The 23,411-nt window shown below is 40.4% G+C and overlaps 1 protein-coding gene across 1 annotated transcript in view; it reads right to left on the bottom strand.

Annotated features, from left to right (window-relative positions):
• Window positions 1–23,411, bottom strand: part of PCCA (propionyl-CoA carboxylase alpha subunit) — a 371,281-nt gene that overhangs the window by 42,024 nt on the left and 305,846 nt on the right. The gene's annotated exons all lie outside the window — the stretch shown is intronic.

The raw sequence follows: 23,411 nt of genomic DNA on the forward strand, positions 1-23,411 counted from the left end.
GAGTAAAGATTATGTAGCTTAAGCATGATTGTTTGTAGTTAAAGAGATTAATTACCCGCCTGGCACTTAGTGAAGGGGTTTTATTCCCTCCCTAACATCAGGGGAAAATCCCTACCTGGGGAAATAACCTTTCTTGGAGAGGTGACCTTGGTTAAAACACAGCACCAAGAAGGTGGGCAAACATATTAAGAACAGTATTTCATATATGCCAGGTCCCTTGAAACAGCAAGGATGGACTGGCTCCCGGCACTATAGGAAGAAAAAGAAAAATGCAAACATCTCCACTGATCTCAATAACCTCAGGCTTTTATCCCTAGGATATTAAACAGAATGTTTAGAAGATGGGAGTGCAGGAGTGATCACAATACATTAAACCGTTAGGTGTACGTTGGTGAGCTATTCTGTTCCTTCCTTAGGAGTTTTCTATTTTGGGAGGACATCATCCCAAAAAGCATCTGACTGCTTTCCTTAGGACGGGTCAAAGCGCCGGGGTTTCGGGAGGACGTCCATCAGTCCTGCAGACCACTGTGTAGTTGCTAATGACTTAAAATAGGGCCACGGGTCTTACAGTTTCAGCATTAGGATCATAAACACAAACGACCACCTGAGACCACAGAGGACCGGATATGAGCTACTTATAGTAAAACTAAGCCAGAGACAAGAATAGCAGGAAAGCTGCCTATTTTCTTGTAGTGAGGTCCTTTGAAGTAAACTATTTATTAAACATTATATTACAGTGCCTGAAACAAAAATCTTTGAAGGCACTTATCCTACTCTGCACAGTGGCCCACTGCTAACGAGTTGCTTCCTTTTCCTCTTAGGTTTTGTTTTATCATTTGTGAAACTGAAACCTGGATTGTTTTCCTCCATCTATGAAACCAGCTGGCACAAAGCTCTACTTCTGGCAATCATGGTGATCAACAGAAAGAGCATTACAAACATACACCAATCCGTCGCTTTCTCATCATCATTACATAAGAAAATGTGCTATTAAAAGTTGCTATATAAATAGTAAGTTCAACAACTTCTTCAAATACTAGATTACAGGAAATGATGAAATAAAAGAACTAGTAATGGCAAGAACTCAAACAACAGGATGCATGCCTTGTTTTAGCTAGCGTTCTTCTACTTACCAATTCATAAAGCCCCTAGATGCTCCAATTAACAGTCACATCTTAACAAATGCTCCAGAGAAGAGCAAAAGGGCGATACAGTTTGTTTCTCTAAAGCAATCATTAAAGTAAGAGTCTTCAACCTGGAGCAGGAGCAGTGGGAGGAACTCGCAGTGAGCCAGCACCTGGATAACGTCCCCGATGATATGGCAGACCCTGGCCAGCTCACAAAAGGCGCCAGGCTCAGTGTGTGCAGAGAGGAGAGAGGACAGCGCCATTGCTGGACATAGGACTTGGTCTGTCTCCACGTGGCTGGGAACGGCAGGAAGCTTTTTAAAAATCTAGAAATACATCAAAGGGCTAATGCAGATTAAGCTCTGCTCCTTTTTTTCTAAAAGGCTCACTCTTGTTCCTAATATAAAGACTTAGATGGTATTTCTTTAGATCATAAAGCAAGTTGTACTTTTAATGATGGATTAAAAATTATAAAAGTGAAAAATGGCTTGTTCTTACCATTCTTTTCTTTCTTTCTTTCTTTCTTTTTTTTTAAGTGATGAATGCAGGAAAAGACAAGTCTAGGCCAAATTCATCTCTTGCTGACCTTCAGGGATATTGAGTAAGCCAAGTATGATGTTAGTACAAAGTCAAATTTGGATAATGTAGTCACTTTTTTGTTAATTCCAGCATTAGAAACATTAGATAATAAATATAGAATAGACCTAATGCATGTAACTTTAAAAATAGTAGGAAACTTCACTCCAAAAAGCGAAAGGTAAAAAAAAGCTTATGTGAAAATCGATGAACACGCTCACAAAGGAAAAAGGAGTCTACTGGGCTCCTTACACAGACTAGCACCCTACACACCTCCCTACATCTGCACTCGACCTTGCCCAGACCGGCCCTCCAGCCTAGAGAGGTAGCTTTCTTCCTGGCCGCCAGGAACCCTGGACCCGTTCTTTCTCCCGGACCCTGCTTCATCTTTTTCTCCTTTTCATTAGTGCCTTCACTTTAGCCTAAAAACAGGTGTGAGTCATTCCCAGTGAGAAAACCAATTCTCCCTCGACTCCACATCCCTTCTGGTTCCTGCTTTCCCTCCCACCGCCCAATCCTTGGTCCCCATGACCACACTCGGTGCCCACCAAGCCTGCTGCAGGGCGGCTGTCCTCCCCACCACTGTACCCAGCCGACAAACTATCTGTGGCATCCACATGTTAGCCATCTCAGGGAAAAGGACTGTTTCAGAAAGGTTCCTATTAGAATGAAGAAAGAGAACAAGTCACACAGAGTGAGTCAGACACTCGGGATCTAAACTAGATGCCCTTAGGAAACAGCTGTGGCCACTAGAAGGCTCCCAGGATCATGTCCCATGAAGGTAAACTAACTTTACTCCTGGTGTAACACTAAGTTTATTGAGAGGTTACTCTGTGCCAGGAACTATACTCAGTGCCATGTATGCATTCTCTCATTTAATTCTCACAACAGCCACTACCGTAGGTGGTATTATTACTCTCATGTGACAGACCAGGAAACTAGGCTTAGGAGAGTTAAGTGAGATTAAGATCAAATAGACAATAAATGTCTGGCTCTCTTTAAAGCATGTGCCCTTAGTCATTACCCTATAAAAGGCTCTTAAAAATAGCCTTTACTTTTACAATTGTTTTTATATTTAAGCAAAATTAAGTGGAAGATACAAAATTTTCTATACACCTCTGGCCTCCACACATACATAACCTCCCCCATTATCAACATGTAAATTACTCTTTTTATATAAATCACTGAAGTAATAACTATGAAACCCAAAAAGAAATTCAATAAAGGAAGCAAGATCTATACATTTGTGGAAAGAGACCTAAGACCAAAAAAGGGCGGGGGGGGGGGGGCTCTTATTTTTTAAAAGGGAGAATAAAGTGACAAACTTCAGAATCCACAGTCTGCATCCTCCCTTGTACTTGCCCTCCCACCGGGCACTCGGCATCCTCAGTTTGCCATGAGGAGCTAAGCAAGGTTATTCTGTGGACGCATGAATTTGTGCTCACTACACTGCACACACCAGCTGCTTGCCATTGGGTACTTATTTGTGACTTACACTTCTGTCCGACTGAACCTGGTCCATTTTCCCAGCACCTAGAGCATTGTTTGGAACATTGTAGGCTCCCAACAGATACTTGTTGAATGAATGAAAGAAGGAATGCATAAATGAATGAGTGAATGGATCACAACTTCCATGTCTATGCAAAATAAGAATGGTGCATAAACAAGGGCTTTTCCTTCCCGGCTTCTGCTAATTTTGAACTAATGACTCGAAAAGATGCTGAACATGTTTTTCCTTCTACACAATATTAGTGCTAATTAAATACAGTGTCAGTTATTATATCCCTTACAAACACACGTGGGTGGTCTACAGAACAGGATTAATACTAAATGACTACGGAATTAAAGCACTAGTATTTGAAGCTTTGACAAGCTTTTTCACTACCTGAGTTTCCAAAGCAAAATGTCAGTTCATAAGCAACAAGAGGAAACTGCCCAATAATATGCAAATTATTATTTGCCTTTAAATCTCAAAATGCTATAAGATGCCTATTAAAAAATTATACAAATAGCATTAACTTTCTCGATGCTGATTATTTCTTTTCCTCTCTTTAGGTAATGACCTTCCTGCACAGTATGTGCTGGCATAAAAAAATAAAAAGCCTAGGGGAATGAAAGGAACTGGTTGCTTAATATCAAAAACATTTGATTTGAGAAAGGAGGAGACAACAATGTAATAGAAAACATGCAATAATTAAAATGATGTGCTTTGTTTTTTTCATTAAGGCTATATTTACTTAAAAAAACATACAACTAATACATAGTTTTGGCTAATTTTGCATTAATTATGGGCTCTAGAGAAGAGGACTCCTAACAGAGAGCATTTAAAATGAGCCCTTCTTTACACCCACTAGATGGCCAGAATTTAAAAGATCGACACCAGATGTTAACTAGATTTATTGTGGTGACCGCTTTGCAATATGTACAGATATTGAATTACTATGTTGTACACCTGAAATTAATATAATGTTATATGTCAATTATACTCCCATTTAAAAAAGGGATAATAAAGTGTTGACAAAAATGTAGAAAAATTAAACCACTCACACACTGCTGAGTGGGAATGTAAAATGGTGTAGTGCTTTGGAAAGCAATCTGGAAGTTTTCTACAAAGTTAAACACAGAATTGCCACAGGACTCGGAAACCCTACATGTAGGTAAGGAAAAAAGAAAATATATGTCCACAAAAATATATATAAGAATGTTCAATGGCAGCATTATTTATAATAGCTAAAAAAATAGAAACAATTAAAATGTCAATAGTGAAGAAAGGATAAACAAACTGTGGTATATCCATACAATGGAATAATATTTGGCAAAAAAAAAAAATGAATGAAGTACTGATGCTACAAGATGGAGGAAACTTTGAAAACATTATGCTAAGTGAAAGAAGCCAGTCACAAAAGATCACGTGTTTTTGTTTCTATGGAACGTTCAGAATATATATAAAGATAGAAAATAGATTAGTGGCTGGCAGGTTTGAAGGAAAATGGGGAGTGACCACTAATGGGTACAAGGCTTCTCTGAGGTGTGTGTGTGATGAAAATGCTCTAAAACTAATTGTGGTAATGGCTGCACAGCTCTGGACGGAACACCACTGAATTGTACACTGTGTGAATTGTGACTTGTGTGAAATGTGAAGTTTATCCCAATAAAGCTGCTTTTTGAAAAGACTGTAGAGGCAGCCTTTTGAAAATTCTCTATGAATCAAGCAGTTAAAGTACTCTGGCCACCAGCAAAAGGTAAAAATGGGAAGTATAAACATGCAAAAATACCTATAAGACCAACAACCAAAATAACAATGTTGCGATAAATTTAAAGAAATTATTTCCATGGGCTAATACTCAGCATTATATAGTAGGCAGGATGCTGATTATTCCAGTCAAAAATAACTACTTTTTCATACATAAAAGAAAAATGTGAGTTTTTAACTTAGAAATTCTACTTAAAAATCAAATTAACTTATTTGCATTTGAAATTGAAGAACAAAAGAGGTTTCCTGTCTAACAGTTTTGACCTATTTTAGACAGATATTTATTAAATATTTATTAAAATGCTTTGGCTCGAAATAATACTATAGACACCAGAAAGGAAACAAATGTGAGCAATTCAATTCTATACCTTCTGTTCAATAAAACTCGCTTCTTCGTGGCAGGTGGTACAGAGAACTCTACCCAGGGGGTTAATCAAAATTCCCTTAGAATAATTGGAAAGCATCTGCATTCCCCTCCCCCCGCCACCCCTCAGAAACCACAAAAAAGTCACAGTAAGCAGAACATATAATCTTGATTATTAGCACTGAGCCTGTGGCAGCACAATGTGCTGCCCCCAGAAATTAAGTGACAGGACACAATATCATTGTGCGATAAGCCAGTGATGTCGCCCCAAACGAGACTGAAAAAACTCAAGGAAATCAAAAGATAGACAATGATAATAAGTTGCATGTGTGATGTTTTGCTACTGTTGCGAAGCAAACTGTACATTGTGACAAATGTAACCATTCTCAGAGCAGGATGGTGCTGGGAAAGACCTCAGGGGTCACTGACCCCAACCTTTCATTCTACAACAAAGAAAAGGGAGGTTTAGGAAGGTCACACAACCAGTTTAAAGCATTACTGGGACTAGAAATGAGATCTTCCAGGGCTCTTGGCACGAAATATTTTTCCCGTCTGGGTATATGCACTTCAGAGGGAGCTACCTAAGAAACGGAAAATCCTTAGGAACTTCTGAGAGCTCCGCTTGTAAAACGCCACACAGACGTGCCGTCACTAACCATCTGTGAAAGTTCATGACCAGGGAGTTTGGGGACACTGGCAGTTCCAATCGAATGCCCTGCGTGCCAGCCTAAGGGAGGCAGGGCCAGAGTTCTCTCTAGTTGAGGTCTGGACCTGTAGCTTAGGGGGGTGCAGCTGATCAGCTGCGGGGGTCCTGCGGAGGGAAGACGGGCTGAGGCACAGAAGAGGGAGGCAAGGTGACACAGGAGGTGCTCCTGCCGAAGGTCAGAGAGATTCACCAGGTTTCGGCACAGCACAGGCACAACTAGGCTGCCCTGGGCGCAGATCACCACGCAAACCAGGCCAGTTCTGAAAGTATTTTGACCAACTAGCTTCCTGGTTATTCTGATGCCACCATTCAGCTGATGTTCTGGAGAGAAGACTTAAAGACTTGGTCACTGGAAGCATATGCCTCACTCCAAGTTAATAAAGCCAAGCTCTGGCTTAGACGACAGTCCGTGAGTTCAGTTACTGTCCATTGGTCCCCTTGGATCTGATTATTTCCAGGTTCTTTGTGTATTAATCATCTCTCTCTCTTTTATTTTAATTTTCTGTATCTTATACTGTTTTGCCATCCTCAGCCCTTACAGACCTGGGAAAAGACCGCCAGGGCTTGTGAAGACAGGGAAGAGCTTACTCGGGAGCACAGCTTTAGTAGGCAAGCTAAACACCCCCTTTACCGGGCTCGCACACCACGCCACGACTTCCCTTGCCCTAACCTTCTCAGTGCCAGGCACCGGACACCTAGAGGCCTTCCCTCCAGCCCAAAGCCCACTGACATTAATCAAGCCTGACAGTCCTAAATGGCCTACCCTGCCATACCTTGCCTTTCCTTGGAAACTCCAAATAAAACTGCTGCCTACGCTTTTGTCTTGCTCCTTTTTGCCTCCTGATCAGCCCTGGTGCTTTCCCAGTGGCCCTGCATGGTACGGGGCGCCCCCTTTTCTTGGGAAATATAAGCCAGCCTTGCAGTTGGCACTCACTCATCTCCATAAATTAAAATCCTTCGGGGGCACTTCAGAACCCCTGCAAAGTTAAGACCACATCTGCAGACCACACAGTGGGGATCTCTGAGAGTGAAGCCAGGAAGCTGCTGCCTGGGCACCAGTCTTACCGCCTCAGAACCCTGCCTTCAAACCACAAGAGCAGCTGGAAGACACAAGCTTTATCAAAGGCTCAGACACGCCGTGTGTGCACCTGGGGCATACAGATGTATTTATACAGGCTTCTTGTCAACACACTGATAAACTGATATAGTAATAGCTAATTGACGATTATATTCTGATTGGCTGTGGAATTAACAGAGATGATCCAACAAGAAAACCCTTCTGGCCCTAACCGGTTTGGCTCAGTGGATGGAGCGTTGGCCTGCGGACTCAAGGGTCCCAGGTTCGATTCCGGTCAAGGGCATGGACGTTGGTTGCAGGCACATCCCCAGTGGGGAGTGTGCAGGAGGCAGTTGATTGATGTTTCTCTCTCATCGATGTTTCTAACTCTCTATCCCTCTCCCGTCCTCTCTGTAAAAAATCAATAAAAACATAAAAAAAAAGAAAACCCTTCTGATGGGCAAGCTTGAACTGTAAAAAGTGTCCCTTTTTCAAAACAGAAATTTAAATATAATCAAGAATATTAAAAAAAAACAGCATAAAGGAAGTCCTTTGGATCATAACTGCAAACAATGATTAAGGGAAAACTTATTTATAGGAATGATAAGTTGGTCAAAATTATGTGAAGACCAAATGCACCCAAAGAGAGTTATCAAAATTAGGATGAAATAGTAAAACAATATATTCGACATATATGCACATGGGGCCCAGTTCTTTTTCTAAAATGATCAAGATGCCTGTAGTTCTTTCAATTTACAAATTAAGGCTGGAAGAGGTCATCTAGAATGAACAGGGGGCAATAGCTGTGGACTACTTATCCACAGGACGTGTAAGTTTTAGAGTTTTAGAGAGCAGTGTGAAGGGTTGGGAGATGCTCACAGATATTTCTATGCCCTCCCATAATTATTATCTAGAGCACAACTCTCAATATTCGGCACTCTTGACATTTTAGGTTGGATAATACTTTTGTAGGAGCTGTCTTGTTTATTGTAGAATATTCAGAAGTATCCCTGGTGATGCCTGCCATGCACTTAAGGAAATCTACCCACTAGATTTCAGTAGCAGCCCACTGCTTGTAACAACCAAAATGTCTCCCGACGCTGCCAAATATTCCCTGGGGAGCAGAATCGCCCAGGCGAGAACCACTGGTCTAGACTTGCCGCACTGCAAAATGCACGTGGGGAAGGGGAAGCGGAGGAACCGAATCTTCAGCATCTGCCTGCTAGGTGGCTGGCTCAGAGTTGGAGCACACCAGGGGAAGCTTAACCCTCTCCCTGCCAGCTGCTCTCTGCCCGGCAGTCAGTGCTAATGAGGATGTGCAGAGGGCCAAGGGAAAAGCTAAATCCAGCCACCCAGACAGTGGTGTGAAGGAGCCAAGGTTTGTCCTGAGATCTGGGAATGAGTCCTGTGGCTGCTCTCAGTGATGAGCTGCTCTGACAAAGCTCTTCATTGCTGACAGTTTACAATGGAGGCATTAACTCATCTCTAAGATGGGGGTTCTGCTGATGTTGTCAAGGGGTTGTGAGGACTAAATGAGGTGACAAGCATAAAGCGTTGGGCACACTGTAGGGACTCAGAGAACACTGTCTTATTAAAGGCTGTTTACTGGGAACCGGAGACAGGACATGGAGGGATCGAAGGGTGACAGAACTTACACACTATTTTCCTGCCCTTACATTAGGCAGCGGTTCTATTTCAAACAAGGGCACTTAGCAGTTTCTTTGTCCCTGATGCTTGGTAATTACCTAGGGGAATTGACACTGACACCTTAGTAATTATCTTAGCTGTCCCCACAAGCCTGAGAGCTCACACCATACAAAACATGCTGGCTTGGGAAAGCTCTCTCTCCAAATGCATACCTGGGATACTGACTATTTGACTCGCAGGCCTTGCCAGGCATCCTGCCATATACTTCCCATGCAAAGGGGTGGGGGGTGGGAGGGGGGGAAGTGCCACAAAATATTGAGGAGCTATGCAATCAAATGCTAGCTGGGGAAAAATAGGAAAGTATTTCTTTGCTGATGCCACTGTGACGTGATGCCTGTAACACACTATTTGATACATCTCACCAGAGACAGGGCTTTTACAAATTTGAGGAACAAATGGAAAGCAGCAGCTTCTGAGATAAAGTCGTAATTGGACACTAGCTGCTGACTCAGGATGTGACGGTCTTTGGTAACCGGCACAGCTATTCCAATGGTAAAAGGGATCCCAATAAACGGTACCAATTGTCCTAAATTTCATGAAGGGCCATCCATGACAGAGTCGATTTCTGCTCCAATATGAGGAAGAGTAAGAAAGAGTGACCCGTACACACTCCCACAGAGCCAACGTTCCTAAAGCAAATGACACGTGAGGCCAGCTCAGGTTTGTTGTCACTTTCTCTGCACAAGGCATTTGAGTATGTAAGGGTGGTATGACTTTGTAAGCTTCAGGCCACTGTGAAGAATCACATCTGATAAAGATAGTTCATCTCTAGAACCTTATACCTATTAGTGTCACGGGAAGGAAAACTCTGAAACCCCAACTATTATTCCCCACCCTGTGGCCATCTGAAATGTCTGGGAACCACATTGGTTGTCACATCTGGAGAGATGCTCTGGCATCTTGTGGGTAGAGGCCAGGGGTGCTGCTAAACATCCCACAGTGCACAGAGCCGCCTCCTATGACAGAGAATTATCCAGTTCAAAATGTCATTACTGCCTAGGTTGAGAAATCTCACTGTAAGCCAACAATAAATATTATCCCTGTCTTGTGATGGAAGACTTGAAATAATTGAGACTAAGTTTAAAATGCTGTGCAGTTGATAAGTAAGCTTTAAATATACAGTATGGCTCAGTCATGAGAACATCAACCCGCACACCAAAGGGTCGAGGGTTCAATTCCCAGTCTGCATCTATCTGGGTTGCAGGTTCAATCCCCGACCCCGGTTGGGTGCATGCAGGAGGCAACCAATAGATGGATATGTGTCTCTCACATCGATGTCTGTCTGTCTGTCTGTTTCTCCCTCCCTCTCTAAAAATCAATGGAAAAAATATTCTCAGGTGAAGATTAACAACAACAAAAAGATACAGTTGATGTTACAAAATATGGATTTAATTATACTTTAGGTCCTATCATATCTCTCCCTGGTTAAAATAATTATGTGCCCTAGCTTGTTTGGCTCAGTGGGTAGAGCGTCAGCCTGCGGACTGAAGGGTCCCAGGTTCGATTCTGGTCAAGCGTACATGCCTGGGTTGCTGGCTCAATCCCCTCTGAAATCAATTTTAAAAAATGATGTATTATGCACATTTACACTAATCAATTAATTAGTTCAAATAATCAAATGCTTGCTCCATCCTCTCATTATAAGAAAAAACATCCAGAACACTGGTCCTTGACTTGGCTCATAACATCAGTAATGTAATATATTTTGGTATCCATTTCTTACACCAGATACCAATTCTATGTTAAGTGCCAAAATATATTCCAAAACATAGTCCCTGTTGCATTTTAAACTGATTTCTAATTAATGCAGATCCCAGGCCTCACCTCAGACTTTGGGAATCAGCCTCACTGGGAACGGAGCCTGGGAATTTGCATTTTCACGGGCTTTCCAGGTGAATCCCATACATGCTCAGGTTTGAGAATCACTGACAGACTTTTTTTTTTTGCTTCTAGGAGAAAAGCGCTGCCATTTCCACATCATACTCTCCATAAGTTAAATAGCAACAATCAAATAATCCATAGGTCCTGGATCAGCAGTATGTGCCCTGCCCTACAGTGGCCAGACATGGCCTGCCAAACTAACATCACTTCAAAGCGAGGCTGGGAGAGCAAAGAAGGCCCATTACAGCTCTCAAAGAATGTCTCCATCACAAGTATTTTGCTTTTCAAATGCAACACACCCAAGTCTTCCCACTCAAGATTGCTCTTGGTGAACTTCTTTCTTCTTCAAGGAATCAGATATTCTTTGCTGCCACACAATGCAGACTTAAACGTGTTTTATATTTAACATTCAATGACAAATAACACGTTAAGTGTATGTGTGTGTGTGTTGGGGGGGACAGATGGGGGGTCCATAACTGTAGAATGAACAAAAATTAGACTTTCCAAATAAAAGAGAAATATTTTCCCTCCGAATTTCTCTGTAGACTGAGCACTTTGTGGGATCTCAATGCAGACTCCAACTTCAGGTGAGAGCATGTCTCCAAGCAGAAAGGGGAGGAAAAAAACAGGGCAAATGAAGCAAAAGAAGAGTGTATTTTCAGGGAGCTATAATAACAGTTGAGCTACCATTTTCAGGCATTTTACAAATATTTTCTTATTTAACCCACACCACTTCCATAAAAGTTGCTATTTTGCTGATGTGAAAACTATGACCAGAGAAGTTAAGTAACTTGTTCCAGTTCACAAAACTAGTAAAAGTGGGAGATCTGAGATTCAAACGCAGGGAAGCAAGCTTTAGTTAGAATTCCTTCCCTTATCCCCACACACCCAATACTCACTAGCATCCTGGTAGTGGTTGGTGAACATATCACTCACTAATCACAAATATTTGAAATGGACATTTCAATGAGTGTCGTGTGTCTAATTTTTACAACTAAATCTAAGGTGCTGTATGTCTTATTTATCTTAGAAATTAAATGGACTGCCCTAGCTGGTTTTGCTCAGTGTTTAGATTGTCAGCCTGTGGACTGAAGGGTCCCGGTTTTGATTCTGGTCAAGAGCACATGCCTGGGTTGCAGGCTCAATACCCAGTGGGGGGCATGCAGGAGGCAGCCAATCAATGATTCTTTCTTACCATTGATGTTTCTATCTCTCTCTCCCTCTCCCTTCCTCCCTGAAATCAATAAAAATATATTAAAAGAAAAGGAAATTGAATGGCCTCAAATAAGCTTTCGAAAACCCTAAAGCGTCAGACAAACGTAAAGCATTCTGTTATTCATTACAATTAATTTGATTTGGAGGATCTTTGGCAGATGGCAGCAGGATTTTCAGATACTTTGAAATAATTAGTGATACCCTAGGCTACTGTGAAACCATGATTGAGGTTACACTAAATTGGCTACCAATAGCCACATATAATATAAATTATTTGGACAAAAGATAATGCATGTAACTGATTATAGAGAGGCGAGGAGCCTCCCCCTTGATGTGGCCATTTCCCAGGGGTCTATTCTGGGCTCGTCCTCTCCTTCACTGTCCCCTTGAGCAATCTCATCTATTGAAGGACTTCAGACCTCACCTCTACATGTTGATAAAGCATCAACTTACATTCTAAATATTAGTCTTATTCCTGATCTTCAGACTAAAAATTTCCTTTACACTATAAATGTTCCTTTGACATTTCACACTTAAAAGAGTAAAAAATCCAACTCATTACCTATTCCACCTTTTTTCTGGTGTAGTTCCTCAGGTCATTGCATCAGTTTTTTTCCTCAGGTCATTGTGTTATCACATGTAGAAACCTCAGAATCATCTTCAAGTCTGCCTAATACATACAGCTAAACTCTGGATCCTCAAGAGGAGGCTCTCAAATGTAGCTTTTCTTCCTTTGCCTGTTCCCACATGTTCTCTTTAAAATCAAACAAAACAAACCTCGGGTGATGCTGACACTCTTCAAATCCTGCAGTGTCCGGGGAATAAAGGCCCGTCTCCCTAGCCTGGTCCTGCAACATCTAGCTCCTGCCGTTGTAGTTTTATCTCTCATGTCAATCCTGGCCACCTGCCTGCCATCCTCACCAATCAACCTGCCTTTCCTTGAACATCTGGGCAACCATGCCTCTGTATCTTCATTCATTTAATTCCTTTCACTTTCTCTACCATCTCTACCAGAAATGCTATCTCAGGGCCTTTGCCATTCCCCTCTATCCAAAATTCCTGTTCCTGTTGCAAACTCTCTTCATCTTTAAAGTCTTAGTGTGATCTATATTTCCTTCCTTCCTTCCTTCCACTCATTCACTAGGGAGCTTTTCACAGTCCCCCACTTCCTTTCTCCAAGCCCAGAATATCTCTATTATCATTCTTACCACACTAATATTTTTATATCCTTAGCTAACAGGGATATCATTTTCTTTTGAACTGCCAGAACTCAATGACTAGCACATAACAGATGCTCAATCTATTGTAAGAAGTAACACTACCATCTTACATGTAGTAAGATGTAATGTACAGGTAAGATAAGATGTAATGTGAGATGACTACCATGACTACAAATAAATGTTAGGCTTTATGCTCACTAAAGAATTATAATGTCCAGTAAGATAAGAAATGCAGAATCTCAACCAGAGTTCTATGCCCTAATGGTCTATACTTTACCTACTGATAACAGTTTTTGTATCAGAAAATGAAAAAGAGTAAAGCTAATAGATCTGCAATGTTCTCTGCTGCCACATCAGCCTGTGCATAACCCACCTGGGCACTAACCCATGTACTCGTGATACTGGTTTGTTGGTGTTGACCCACAGCCGGTATGTTATTTAAGGGTAGAGACCAAGTTACGTTCATCTGGCACGCTTATAGCACATAGTGGAGCCAGCAGTCATGACTTCTTTTTAAATTTCTGTTCAAGATGCATTACACCTGGGATATTAATAACTGCACTTCATGGTATATACAGCATGCTAATTTCAAAAGACTAGAAAGCAGTTAGTTATATTCCAGAAGTCTGTTCTTATGTTGGTTACATGGTACACAGAGCATGTTTCCATAAAAATAACGTTCAAGATTAAGATTGCTTTTTAAAGCCCATTTCATAAAATCTCATTTTGCCCACATTTTGGCAGAAATTGTGCGTATGTGGGAAAAATGCAGGATGGGATACTATGGACTGACTTTTTTCTTAGCATTAGAAAATGCATCAAAAGAACAGAGAGACTTCATCTGCCCTGGGCAAACTCTAGCCTGTGGCCACCGCCTGCTTTCTGTGGCTGGATGGGAAAGATCCAGAATGAGGAGAGGTTGACCCACTAGCAGGGGAGCCCTGGGCATATGGGATGAAAGTGGCCATCTGATGAAGACTCTGGGGCCCTGTGTCAGACACTTCCCATCCCCCCCTCTTTTCCTCATCCGAAGAAATCAGGGCCAGTGCAGGTTGGGTGTGGTGGGCAAGTCCCAAGGGGAATTCAGCCAGGCAGATGCTCTGCCAAGGGGTAGGCACATGTGGAAAGCCCAAGCCAGCAGGACTCAGTGCACCTGCAAAGGCAAGAAATTCCAATAGCCGTCGTGTCACTCCTGCAACACCACTAATACAGAGAAAGGGAGAGGACAGCGATGGGAGGAAAGGCAAAGAAACGTTAGAGATGAGTCAGACATGGAAACAGACAGAATGCTCATGGATTTTGAAGTACAGAATACCGAAGTTCTCTGAAGTTTGTGTTTGAAAGACATACTAACAAAAAATGCATGATATCATGTACTGCCCATAAGAGTATAGATAAAGAAAAACAATAATAACAAACCCAGTTCTTTTCATTTCCCAATTATTTGGATTTCAAACTATCGGGAGTTTACGCTATTAAAATTCAATATCCAAAAGTGAGTTTTCGGAAGAAGCCAGAAGCTTTTGATGATGTTTATATATCTATAAATATGAATGATGCAAAATTTGAGTCCTATGATATCAGATGACAAGATACAGCCCAAACTTCAGCTCTTGCTAATTAAACGAATCAATTAAGAGACTGCAGTTGCAACTGTGTAGCTGCTGTTCTATAGTAGCAATAACAACTCCACAGGGAGGTCTTTTACTACATTAAAATGCTGTCCTCCACAACTCCATCTGATATTATTAGAAACAGTTATTTGTGTCTTGCTGTCATATTAGTAGCAAAGGCAAATTATGGAAATATGCAGACCAGAATGGTCCCAGTATGAGATCAGGTTGGGTTTTCAGCCTCCAAGGGAACAACTGCTGAAATTCCAAAGTTCCCCAAAGTTCTCTAATGGAACTGATAAATCTATCAGCACAGCATCCACTTAGAATCTAGGTAAGGGTCACATATTTACATACTTTCCTGCTAAGTTGATACAATTCAACTAGATGAATTATCATATTAAGTTTACCCTCCTGAGTTAAACTGATGGAGTTCAAAATTGTTTTCGATGGTTGTCATTAATCGCTGTTACTGCGTAAATGCTTACTTTGAAATCTAATTGTGCTAGTGTATCAAGGGTCATATTAATAACATTCTTAATGGTAAATCTTCGTAAAACATGTTTATTCTACTGATATTATCACTCAAGCTTTCTAGGCTAATAACAAGTAAAGTATATTTATTATCAATAAAAACTTAATTTAAAATGTATAATTTGAGATTTAAATTAGCTTTAAGAAATTCAGCATGATTTGGTTTCATTAAGATCTCTGGCTAAGCTTCAGAGACATATAATTTGATAGTTCCTCAAGAGTCCTTGGGTAAGTGCCAACAGCACAGCTCTGAAGAAGCTGTTCAATGTAGTCTAAGCTTATTTTCTTTTTCAGGCAATATGCTTGTTTCTACAAGAAAAAAAATCTTACTGAGATATGTTTGGTGTAATAGTACTGTGGTTTAAAAATAATGGTATTATAAAAATTAAATATAAACAATGGAATAAAATGTTAACTTTTGCGTTCTTTAAATAATAACAAAATATGCATCCTTTTTGTGAAGCACAGTTCAGATAAGGAATTCTGGTTAAGTAAAACACTGGACTGCTTCCATTTGTCGTGTGTGTGTGTAAGTTTATATTATACTATTTGATGTACACAAGCTCACAACTTCACCAAAAACATGGAAACAAAACAAAACAAAACAGAACCCAGACAACTTACTTTGAAATAGACGTAGGTTCTGGAAAAACTCTGATATACAGTAGTTTACCAAGAAAGTATGTATTATGGACTAAACGTCTGTGCCCCACAAAATGCCTATGCTGAAGCCCTGAGCCCCTATGTGATGGCATTTGGAGTTGGGGGCTTTGGGGGTGATTAGGTTTACACGAGGACATGAGAGTGGGGCCCTCATAGTGGGATTATTGCCCTTGTAAAAGAGGAAGGAAGATGAAACTGTTTGTGAGGATCACGGCTACAAGGTGGCCAACTGCAGGCCAGTAAGAGAGCCCTCACCAGGAATCTGCTGCCACCTTGGTCCTGTGCTTAGCCTTCAGAACTATGGGAAATAAATGCCTGTTGTTTAACCCACCCAGTCGATGGTATTTTCTCAGGGCATCCTGAGCTAAAAAGACAGTTGTTCTCAGCAGTTACTACGAAGAGCTCCCGAATTATACAGTAAAGCAGTGTGTTTTTAAGGCCCTCTGATGGTTAATAGCTTGACTTAAAGTCAGAGAGATCTGGTTTTGCATTCTGATCCCACCAGCTATTAACATAACTGAGTCATATGCTCACTATTGTGCTCCAAAATTTAGGCATAGCTTCATGGGTGTTTCGGCATGTTTTGAGTTTGGACTTCATAACACCAATCACATAGGTGATGATAACAAGTATAAAAATGCTTTGAAAAATAAATGGAAGTACTCAAATCAGGTATATTACATATTAAGGTACAAACTTATGGAAGAGTATCCTGTTTATCAAATATATTTTAAGTAAATTGCCTGAGTACTTTTTAACTTTTCATAAATGTCAAATATGCTTTTATACTTATATAGATTGTGTACCTGATTAAACAGTGTCATTCAAAAATTCATGTCTGCCGAAACTGGTTTGGCTCGGGTGGATAGAGCGTCGGCCTGCGGACTGAAAGGTCCCAGGTTTGATTCCGGTCAAGGGCATGTACCTGGGTTGCGGGTACATCCCCAGTGGGAGATGTGCAGGAGGCAGCTGATCGATGTTTCTCTCTCATCGATGTTTCTAACTCTCGAGGGATAGAGAGTTAGAAACATCGATGAGAGAGAAACATCGATTAGCTGCCTCCTGCACACCCCCACTGGGGATGTGCCCGCAACCAAGGTACATGCCCTTGACCGGAATCGAACCTGGGACCCTTGAGTCCGCAGGCTGACGCTCTATCCACTGAGCCAAACCGGTTCGGCTTGTCCACCCAGAATTTTAGAATGTGACCTTATTTGGAAATACTGTCTTCATAGATATAATTCGTTAATACTACCTGATAATCTACACTAATAAAAGGGTAATATGCTAATTAACTGAATGTCTTCCAGACATCCATCTGGACAAAGCCACGGTGGCGGGGGGGCCAAGGCAGAGGTGGTTAGGGGGGACCAGGCTGGCAGAGGAGTGCAGTTAGGGGCGACAAGGCCGGGGGAGGAGGGCAGTTAAGGGCGATCAGGCCGGCAGGCAGAGGCGGTTAGGGGAGATCAGGCAGGCAGGGAAGCAGTTAGGTGTAATCATGCAGGCAGGCAGAGAGATTAGGGGAGATCAGGCAGGCAGGCAGAGGCAGTTAGGGGCAATCAGGCAGTCAGGGGAGCAGTTAGGGGCATCAGGCAGGCAGGCAGAGTGGTTAGGTGCGATCAGGCAGGCAAGCAGGTGAGAGGTTAGGAGCCAGCGGTCCCAGATTGTGAGAGGGATTGGGCCTAAACCGGCAGTTGGACATCCCCCGAGGGGTCCCAGATTGGAAAGGGTGCAGGCTGGGCTGAGGGACCCCCCTGCCAGGCCTCTAGTTTTAAATAAAGTTCAAAGAGCATAACAGAAAGGAGAAACCAAAATTTGAAAATGTAATGAGATTTGTTTTACTGGAAATGAAAATAACAAATTGGCATTTTTAAAAATTCAGTGTGAGTAAAAATCACTGAAATTATTAAGACTGTAATATCTCTAAGTTGAAACAGTAATATTTCTGCCCTGACTGGTTTGGCACTGTGGATAGAGTGTCGGCCTGCGGACTGAAGGGTTCAAGGTTCAATTCCGGTCAAGGGCATGTACCTTGGTTGCAGGCACATCCCCAGTGGGGGGTGTGCAGGAGGCAGCTGATTGATGTTTCTCTCTCATCGATGTTTCTAACTCTCTATCCCTCTCTCTTCCTCTCTGTAAAAAATCAATAAAATTTATTAAAAAAAGGAACAGTAATATTTCTGAACTTTATTGATACAATTAAAGTACCTCTCTTAGGTTAAAATTAAACTTTTCTTTGAGCACCAAAGGGTGTTTTCAATATTCAAAAAAACTCAACTTATATAGAGAATTCTACAAGGTTTCTCATGAAGACAAATGTGTACTGGGGAGTCTTGCCTTTACCACGTGACGTGCTACTGCTATTCCTGACCCGCGAGTCCTGGAAATTGCATCTATTGGTATATAGATAATTTGAACTGAAGCAGCACATGCTGGCTAGAATTCACTCTATATTTGTTGTAACAGTCCCACTATCTCAAAACCCTTTCTTTCTCTCTTCCAGACTGATCTAATATTTCTAATAATACACATAGAAAAATACATCATAACAAACTACACTAGCCCTCCAAAGTCTATGTTATGGAATTTTAGAATAATTACTCTAGAAATTGACATTCCTTCCCTATGTAAACTATATAAACAAAGTGGACACAGACACTTTGGGATTTTTTAACAAGTCATCTATCATTTACTAGAGGAGGAGGGTAGTGTTAAATACATCAAATCTCCTTTCCTCTTTTCTTTTCCTTTATGTTCAGGTGACTTTTTGTTGGCTGTTCAGGTGGTCTACACTAGTATATCTGTGTGTGATTTTTCTGTAGTATGTTTCAGGTGACTGAAGTGAGGTGGTATATACCAGTGTGTGTGTGTGTGTGTGTGTGTGTGTGTGTGTGTGTGTGTGTGTGTATTTTTTGTTTTCGGTGCCTGAAATGCATAAAAGGAATAAAGGTAAAACACATCTGCTGATGGGATAGGCACTGATCTGAGAGCTGAGAAATATAAGTACCCTTCTTCGCTCTACCACCACCCACTATAGTTGTGCAACCTTAAGTCAAACAAGTTACTTTTTTTTTTTCTCCTTTTTTCCACATCAAACCCCCACAAGGACCTTTTCTGATGCATAGTTTCTTTATCTGAGGAAGAGGATTAATCTCTAAGGTCCCAAACCTCCCCTACTTTTTTCTTTTTCTTCATTTGTTTCTATATTTGCTTCCTTCATATTTCCTTTTCACATCCAATATTTTGGCCCCATGCTTGTCAGTTTCACTTATTCATTTGACAAATACGAGTATGTGCTGAATGCTTGCTATATACTAAAGCCCTGTTCTGAGCATTAGGTATAGAGTGATTAATAAAACAGACCAAAAGCCCTATGCTCATGGAGCTTATTTCATTCAAGTGGGGGAGACAGATAATAAGTTTTTAAAAGTAAAATATGGCCCTAACCGGTTTGGCTCAGTGGATAGAGCGTCGGCCTGCGGACTCAAGGGTCCCAGGTTCGATTCTGGTCAAGGGCATGTACCTTGGTTGCAGGCACATCCCCAGTGGGGAGTGTGCAGGAGGCAGCTGATCCATGTTTCTCTCTCATCGATGTTTCTGACTCTCTCTATCCCTCTTCCTTCCTCTCTGCAAAAAATCAATAAAATATATTTAAAAAAAAGAGTAAAATATGTCGAATAGTCATAATGCTAAAAAAGAATAAAGTGGAGGAAAGGAGAAATAAAATGTGGGAAATAGTGGTCATAAGTTTAAAGAGTGTCACTAGGAGAAGTGGCTCATGCGCAAAGGCTTGAAGAAAGGGAGGGAACCTACTATGCAGATATCAGGGGGCAGATAGTCCTGGCAGAGAAAAGGCAAATGAGGAGACCCTGAGGCATGTGCCCAGCAGGCTTGAAGAACAGCAACAAGGCCAACTGACTTGCTTCATATTTTAAAAGGATCACATTAACGCTATAGTAATAATAGACTGACCGGTGGTTAAGGTGGGAAGCCTTTGGCTGCTGCAATAATTCACATAAGATATGATGAAGGCAGTGGAAGAAAAACACAAATCAAGAAAAATGCAAGGTTCTACCTCAAGTTGACATTTTCTGAGAGAAAAATATTGCAGGAGAAACTGTTTTTTTGCAGGCTGTACGGAGCAAGAACTTAGTTTTCAATACATGAACTCTGAGTAGTAATCTATTAGAATCCAATGAGGGAGATCAAGTAGCAGAGATAGCTTAGCATGGGCACTTAGCTGGGAACAGGAAAACTGCCACATAATGTAATTCTAGGTAACCATTCAAAAGAATGACATAGATCTTTATGTAATGACCTGGAAGGGCATACACGATTTATTGTTGTATTTTAAAATGTGTAACTATATTTCTGGAAGAATATATCTATTGTTAATAACAAATACCTCTAGGAGGGAGGTGGAGAAGGGTATAGTAGGGGTAAATGGTGATGGACAGAGACTTGCCTTGGGGCAGTGAACACACAATACAGTGTATAGATGATTTGTTGTAGAATTGTGCGCCTGAAACCTGTATAATTTTGTTAACTAGTGTCATCCCATTAAATTCAATTAAAAGGAAAAAAATAATATATAAACAGTATATGAAAGATGAAAAAGTATGCATTACTTTCTTAATAAGAAAAACAAGAAACCACAAATCTTAGGTGCAAGACTTAAAATTTACATTACATAGAGCAAGTATATATACATATACTATTATACATAAACTTCACTACACCTCTACACATATATAAACTATAAATTCACATATTATTAACATCCTTCCTACTTCAATGGCTGAAAAATCACTACTTTTTTTTTAATCCAAGCCACAGGCCTCTCCTCTGGTGTCCTCGATAAACTCACAGAGCTAATGGAAACACTCCAAAGTGAATTTAGAACCTGAACAACGTACCCAAAGCACATGAACAGACATTTTAAAGGTTATAAATGATACCTAGTAAATGAATACATGGAGAAATATTAAAATACAACAGCCATAAACAGAGATATGTTAATTATAACAGGGTACCTTTTTTAACAATAAAATTATTTTGAAAATTATATCTAATACTACTAACATATGAAGTTAAAGTAAAAAGTAATAACTATAAATTCTTTTCACCTGATAGAATTAAATACTTTTGAAAATTATAACTAATACTAGTGAGAGTGCAAAGTGATATTATAAATATGATGGGTGCCTTTTAGAAGAGATATGAAATCACTAACCCATAAAATTATTCATGGTTTTGACTCAATTTAGAAAAAAAATGTATCTTATACATTTTTGAAAATATTGTATAAATATTTGAAAATAATTCAAAATGTCAAAAAAGCAAACACATGAAGTTGTGCATTAGAACACCAATCATAATAGCAAAAATGAGGGGTAACTAAAATACTAAGCAATGGGATTCATGGAAAATAAAATATGTCACATCTACTTATCAGAATGTTAACTACAGCTTCATTATTAGTAAAACAATGCTGATATTTTATAGCAATATGAAAAATTATTAATAGGATCACAAGTGAAAAAAATTAAGATACAAATACTATGGTTCAATCTCATTAGACATGTGGACCTGAAATGGCCTAATGTAGAAAGGCAGATGGAAAAATAAGCAAAAAACCCCACCAATGTCACTATTTTCTAAAGCATCTTTATATAATAAGTGTTCTTCTTTTTATGATGAAAATACCCAGTAGAAAAATAAAGCACTTGAAATACTTAACAAACTGAAAGGAGTGGAGTGCTCTATTTTCTCTTTAATAAGAAATTGCTAAAAGTAGTCTATCATGGAAATTTCTCTAACACATTAAAGAACCCATTTCTTATACAAAGACATCTCATTTAATAGCAAATAAAATCATGATGAAGTCAAGTTCAAATACATGGGCTAAAACTAGTTGAACACATTTTTTCCCTCTGAAGATCAGGAGAATACACAGTGTAGTAATTCTTTCACACTTACCACTGTGCCGAGAAATTGAATGCTCATGTTTCCACCTGCTTCTCGTGAAAGACACTAGGGGGAGAAAAAGAGGTATAAAATGAACTCACAAAAATGTGTACCTGAATGCTCATAGCAGCATTATTCCTAATAGCTAAATAACTCATGCTCATAGCAGCATTATCCCTAATAGCTGAATAACTCGTGTCCAGAGACTGATAAACAAAACAGCAATGGAATATTATTTGGCCATAAAAAGGAGTGGAGTGCTGATACATGCTACAACAGAAGCCAGGCACAAAGGACCACATATGATATGATTCCAGTTGACATGAAATGTCCAGAATAGGCAAATCTATGGAGACAGGAAATATATTGGTGCATTTTGGGCATTCTTTGCAGAAGACTCTCAGTCGCCCCAAAGACTTCCGGGTTGTCAATAACTCTGGCCCCAGCTAGCACAGGTTGCAGGTTTTCTCTTAGTTTGTTGTCTAAGAATATGCCAAATATCACATCTTTTCACCAGAGCAAATTATTTTATACCACTTTGTCAAGAAAAGTACTAGGATAAATTTTTGATGACCCAAGAATTAGAGAGGAAAAAGTGAAAACTGGAGCTTCATAAACTTGTTGGCACTTAAGAACAAAAGCAATGAATATGTACATAAACTTCGGTATGTCCTATTATAAAAGCAAAAACAAAACCATGCTTCCAACTCTAGAGCAGGAGGCCAAGTGGCAAAGATCGCCCATGCCAAGTTGGAGTGGTTAGGAAAAGTAGTGGAGCCCAGGGCGCATTAGGTAAGGTTGTCCAGGAAAGGGAAGCTATCCTCAGGCTTCTTGGACCTGCTCAAGCAAAAGCCAGATCTGGTGCTTCTTTTTAGGAGACATCTGTGGAGGAATCATCTGACAAAATTTCAAGAAGTGGACGATACCTTGGTGCCTAATTAACAGATACAACAGGAATTCTTTTGCAATGTCCCATGTGAAACATTTTGTCAGACCAAAACTCGAGAAACAAGCCCACACTGAATCAAGGATCCTGGCAACTACCATTATACTTTGTGTTTCTATGAATCTGACTACTTTAGATACCTTATGTAAGTGGGTTCATACAGAATTTGTCTTTTCGTGTCAGAAAAAAATCACTTCTACTGTCATGGTAAACAACCTGCTTCCCTATTTATAATGGTCTGGCCCTCTAGCAACTTCAGCGCAAAATTATAGCTAATTTGCCTACAAACGTCAGGTGGTCATAATAATCTGGCCACTCAGTGTGTACCTAGAAATGGGATTACTGGATCATATGGCTGCAAAATCTCTTTGAGGACCACCCCAATACTGTCTTCCATACCAATTGTACAAAGGTTCTAATTTCTCTGTTCTCACAGACACTTGTTGGTAGCCATCCTAGCGGGTGTGAGGTGGTATCTCACTGTAGTTTTGACTTGCACTTCTCAGATGATTAACATGCTGAGCATCTGCTTACATGGTTGTCGTCCATTTGTACAAGATCACTGGAGAAATGCCCAGTCAA

Source organism: Myotis davidii, unplaced genomic scaffold (assembly GCF_000327345.1).
Source record: "Myotis davidii unplaced genomic scaffold, ASM32734v1 scaffold637, whole genome shotgun sequence".
In the NCBI taxonomy this organism is placed as follows: domain Eukaryota; kingdom Metazoa; phylum Chordata; class Mammalia; order Chiroptera; family Vespertilionidae; genus Myotis; species Myotis davidii.